Here is a 6,000-nt window from a genome sequence, read left to right as displayed (position 1 = left end):
GGCGCACACTGAAAATCTGATCCTGACAGCCTCTCTGTGGTCTGAAACAACACTGGTTTTCATCCAACTTCCTCTCAACCACTGAATGCACCCTCCCTTCCAAGATGCCAGTGAATACTTTGCCTGGTATACTAATCAATGATATACCTCGATAGTTGTTGCAATCCTTCCTGTTCCCTTGCTTATAGATAGGTGCAATTACTGCTTTTGTCCAATCTGAAGGTACCTTACCAACACTCCATGCTAATCTTACTACTCTATGAAGCCATTTTATCCCTGCCTTCCCACTTTACTTCACCATTTCAGGTCTAATTTCATCTATTCCTGCTGATTTATGACAGTGGAGTTTATTTACCATTCTTTCCACTTCCTCAAGCGTAATTTCACCAACATCATTTTCCTCCTCCCCACGAGCTTGGCTGTTCGCAGCACCACCAGGATGATTTCCTTTTACATTGAGAAGATGTTCAAAATACTCCCTCCACCTCTCCAGTGATTCCCTGGGATCTATTATGAGTTCACCTGAATTACTCAAAACACTGTTCATTTCATTTTTCCCTCCCTTCCTAAGATTCTTTATTACTGTCCAGAAAGGTTTCCCTGCTGCTTGACCTAGCCTTTCTATTACCAAAATCTTCCCACGACTTCTTTTTGGATTCAACAACTATTTGTTTTGCTCTGTTTCTTTCATCTACGTACAAATCCTTGTGTGCCTCGGCCCTTGTTTGGAGCCATTTCTGATAAGCCTTCTTTTTACGTTTACAAGCTGCTCTCACTTCAGCATTCCGCCAAGATGTTTGCCTTTTCCAATCTTTACACACAGTTGTTCCTAGGCATTCCCTTGCTGTTTCTACTACAGATTCCTTGTATGCCACCCATTCACGTTCTATATCCTGAACCTGCTTACTGCTTATTGTTTGAAACTTCTCACTAATCATATCCATGTACTTCTGTCTAATTTCCTCGTCCTGGAGATTTTCTACCCTTATTCATTTGCAGACAGATTTCACTTTCTGTACCCTAGGCCTAGAGATACTTAGTTCATTACAGATCAGATAGTGGTCTGTATAATCGAAAAATCCCTGGAAAACTCGTACATTCCTAACAGATTTCCTGAATTGGAAGTTGGTTAAGATATAGTCTATTATGGATCTGCTACCCCTAGCCTCCCATGTGTAGCGGTGAATAGCCGTCGTAACTGCTAAACCCATACTAGCACAGAAGTCCAGCAAACGCTTCCCATTCCCATTAGCTTCCATATCTTCCCCACATTTACCAATCACCCTTTTGTATCCTTCAGTTCTATTACCAACTCTCGCATTGAAATCGCCCATTAGCACTATTCTATCCTTGATGTTGACCCTGACCACGATGTCGCTCAATGCTTCATAAGACTTGTCAACTTCATCCTCATCTGCACCCTCACATGGTGAATACATGGAGACAATTCTAGTCCTAATTCCTCCAACTGACAAATCTATCCACATCATTCACTCATTTACGTGCCTAACAGAAACTATGTTGCGTGCAATGGTATTCCTGATAAAGAGCCCTACCCCAGACTCTGCCCTTCCCTTTCTAACACCCGTCAAGTACACTTTATAATCTCCTATTTCTTCCTCGTTATCTCCCCTTACCCAAATATCATTTACTCCTAGCACATCCAGATGCATCATCTTAGCTGACTCAGCCAGTTCTACTTTCTTTCTTCCAAAAGCCCCATTAATATTGATAGCTCCCCATCAAATTCCATTTCGTTCGCCAAGTTGTTTCCAAGGAGTCCCTCGCCTGTCAAATGGGAGTGGGACTCCATTACTCTCATAGGTCCGAGGCTTGCTTAAAATGTTCTGATCTCGGTAAATTCATGAATCAGGATGCTACCCTACTTGCACATAGTCCAAGTGAGGATCTCTCCTTTAACGGGTTATGGACCACCGGTGGATTGTATAGTCTTAGCCGCCTGAGCACAAGGAGGGCCATGACGCAGAATATGTCCGAGACGCCCACTCCCATTCCATAGCAACTGGTATCCCGACTCTCAGGATCACTTACTAGGCCACCCAGCCGTTGCCCATGGTTCACGAACTAGGACATGACTACAGTAACCCACACCATGATGATTTAGAAATAGATCAATCAGACTGATGCTGAATGTGCACACGTAGAAAATAACCAGCTGGTTCAGTAGTTATCTTAAATGCCTTTTTATTCAGGTTTTTCAGGAACTATAAATTTAATCTTATCTTGTTGCAGCAATTAGACCATCATCCACATATATCACTATCAGCTTGTCAGTTGACATGTTCGGATAATACAAGCAGGGACAGCTTCACTTTCCTCAAGTCCAAACTTGATCAGCACACTCTTGAACCACTCATTCCAGCAAGTAGGTGACTGGTTCAGTCCATACAAACTCTTGTCAAGTTTACACATGTGTATAGTAGAGTCTGGAAACCCTCTCTTGTTGTTCCATGAAGATTTCTTCATCAAGAACTCCATTCAGAAAGGATATTTTAACATCAAATTTTTGTAGCTCAAGATGCTCATTTGCAGCAACACTCAGCACAGTTTTAATGGTATCAAAGCATGCAACTGCTTTAAAAATCTTGTAACAATCAATGCTTTTCATGTGACTATAATCTCAAAAAATCAGACGATCTCTGATGAATATCCAGGATATCAAGGACCAGTCACAACAGTTGTGGGCCACCTTGCCTCAGGAGAGGATACAACAGCTTTATGGCACCCTTCCCAACTGAATCAGTGCATGCATCCAGGCCAGAAGGGGTACTGCCAAGAAGTTCTTTGTAAATTTGAAGAATTATTGCTCTTCTGATCTTGCCCACCAAGTCTGATATAGACCCTCGTACTCAACCAGTAATGTGCCCAGTAATTTTGCCATAAAATAAGGCATTATCCCATCTGATATTTCAATTTTGTATCATAATATAAGACCTTCAAATTTAGCCATGTGTGTAACTAAATGATTAGGACCTAGAAAAACCAAAAAATGTTCTTGTAGGCCTTCTGTAGCCTATGTGCAGCTTGTTTTGTTTATTGTTCAAACACTGCATGAGTTTGAACTACATGTCACTGGCAAATTCACAAGCAACTAGTAATACCATTCCTCTAGACTCCAGTGAACAACCTATGATTTGGCTACCAGCATGGTGGTCTGTTTTGTCCCATGCTTTGAACTGCTTATCATACTTCACTTGCTGCTCTATACTAGCTCCAACTACAAGCCGAATTGGCCATAGCAATTCCCCTATACATTCCTTGTAATAAATCTAAATTTAGTAACTGAATTAATTTAAACTAATTAAAGTACAGTTTCAGGTGGTGGTGGTGATTATTGTTTTAAGAGGAAGTATAACCGGGCCACTATCCTCTATTAACACTAATCAGAGGAAAAAAAATTGAAGGAGTCCAACACATTGAAAAATGAAGGTATCAGCCAAAAAAAAAAGACAAGGGCCACAAAGGGCATGAAAATGCAAGAATCCCCAGGTTTTGAATGGTCTAATACTGTTGGGGTTAGAAAATAACAAGAGTTGACCAAGGGAGGTCGGATAGGATAGATGAAAGTGAGGAGCATGACTCATGTAAGTGGAAGCAATGCCAGGAGTCAGCAAAGTACCTCCTGGTTGCCAACTCATGCTCCCAAGTTAAGAACCCCTGGGATCATAGTTTCAGGGGGACATGATTAGCTTAGTGGCTTAGCTGCTGGTTTCTCACCCAGAAGGCTGAGGTTTAAATCCCGGTCTATCCTGGGTAGTGCCAACGGCCGTAGCCGTGTTGAAACACCGGATCCCGTGAGATCTCCGAAGTTAAGCAACATTGGGCGTCGTCAGGAGTTGGATGGGTTGCCACGCGCTGATGGTGGGGGGTAAGGGAATGGAGGAGCAGAAAGGAACTGGCCACCTTACCGCACGTAAAATCCGGCTCAGAAACACCTCTACGGAGGTTCAGACCTGTCTTCGGGGTAGAGATTTTCAACTCAAAAGTCATGTGGTGTCAGGAAAGACATTTGACCTTAAAACCCTGGCCAAAACCAAAAGTGAGCCTGGTTGACTTCAGTGACCCCAGAAATAAGTGGGGTAAGCTGAAGAACGTTTACCGAGTAGAGTGGCCGCACATTTTAATACACTGCCTGACAAAAAAAAATTGAAGAACCCAGAAGGGAAGAAGGAAACGAAATGTTGAGAGGATATGTGGTGTTGTTTCAATGATTGCAAAATCAAGTCAAATTTACAAAGAACTTCTGAGCAGTATGAGCCTACTAATTAGTATGATGTTTCATTCCTTCTAGCCTGGATGCATGCACTGGTATGGTTGGGAAGGGTACGCAGCATCTCCAGGTCCTTCAAAGTGATAACTCAACATCTGATGCTGTTTATACCCCTTATATACCCTACCAGGCCTGGTAACAACACTAAACACGAACAACACTAATGCACTCTGGTGGTTGTTCTACCTGTCACAGAGGATTATCACCTCCAGGCAAATGACACGGCAGTTCTGATGAGAGGCTATAGCTGATTCCTTCCACCTCATTACTCAATTTCATTCCCCATCATTCATTTCATCTTCATTAGGTCCTCAACTGAGGTTGGAGACAGGAGAGGCATATGGCCATAAAAACATACCATAAATTTCACATCACCTCATCTCCAGTCCTGTTTCCTGAGACAAAGCAAAGCTTCAACAAAGCAGATCGCCCTTTGTTTCAACATGCTAGCAGATCATGGTTGCTTTGACTGAAGTACATGTTAATATGAGTGTAGTTGAAGTTTTAACAAGTTACTGTGAGTAGTTTCTTACAAACTCTTTATTCTGCAGTAAAATTGCATGGGAAGGAAAAATTGCAGGGTGCAGAAAATTGGCCTCTGAGGAAATTCACAATACAGAATTTGTTACGTAGTACAGATGGTGCATTTTTTAAAATAAGGGCTATTGGAGTAGACAGAGTGCTTGAATGGGTGGCTAAATTTCTAGAAAATAAATCAAAGTTATCCTGTAATGATTAAGAGGAAAGGGGATTCCACAAGTCAGTATTATTGGGCCGTTATGTTTTCTTAGACAATGTAAACCTCAGTTGAGTTGCTGGTTATTCCCTGTGCTGTGTCTGGGTGAGTAAATGATCCAATAGTTGCATGACCCATACAGTGACAAGGAAGAATTGGAAAGATTTTCCCTTCTGATCAACACAATTCTCTTTACATGAATATACTTTATTCAGTACTAGTTTTGGCCATTTTTCAGACCATCTTCAGCTTAATAGAAAAACATGAATAAAAACTTAAAATACAAATTAACACCCATTAAAACTTGTTGGACAAACATATAGTAAACCATGGTGGAGGAGGAGTCAACATGATATCCATTTTAACACATAGTTCATTACAATTTAGTTAAAGTTTGTATGAATCTATCATTCTTCATTCTTGCTGATAAATATTAATACATCTATGTATGTGAAAATAATTATAACTAGGATTTAAACTACAAGTAAAGAGGAGTATCAAGGAAGAAAAGGAGAAATGTTGGGGAGAGTTTACCAACAACATTGAGCAAGATAGTTGAGGAAATCATAAACTATTATACAGAGTAATAAAATCAAAAATAATAAATGAAGAAAAAATCAAGGTATTGGAGAGGGAAGATGGATCCATAGTACATGACGAAAAGGGTCTTCAGAAGGTGATGGCAAAGTATTTTGAAAAACTTCATAATGAGGATGACTGCTTGGAGGAAGAAGGAGATAAGAAAATGAAAATAATAGATGGATACAAAGAAGAGAACCCGATAACCTGGTTGGAACTTGAAAGGGCAGTGAAAGCAATGACCAAAGGTAAAGCAAGTGGAAAAGACAAATTAAATTCTGATATTAAGGCAGCAGGAAGCATTGGACTACAGTGGCTATACAGAGCCCTCAATGCCATATGGAAGGAGGAAAGGATATCAGAAGATTGGCAACAAGGAAGCATTGTACCACTG

The 6,000-nt window shown here is 40.8% G+C and overlaps 1 protein-coding gene across 1 annotated transcript in view; it reads left to right on the top strand.

Moving 5' to 3' along the window:
* The window catches only part of LOC136856743 (fatty acyl-CoA reductase 1), a 193,810-nt gene that overhangs the window by 97,739 nt on the left and 90,071 nt on the right, over positions 1 to 6,000 (top strand). The window lies entirely within an intron of this gene.

The sequence above is a fragment of the Anabrus simplex genome, chromosome 1 (genome assembly GCF_040414725.1).
Source record: "Anabrus simplex isolate iqAnaSimp1 chromosome 1, ASM4041472v1, whole genome shotgun sequence".
Lineage (NCBI taxonomy): Eukaryota > Metazoa > Arthropoda > Insecta > Orthoptera > Tettigoniidae > Anabrus > Anabrus simplex.
The sequence above is the reverse complement of the archived record's forward strand: the minus strand, read 5'-3'. Positions and strand labels throughout refer to the sequence as shown.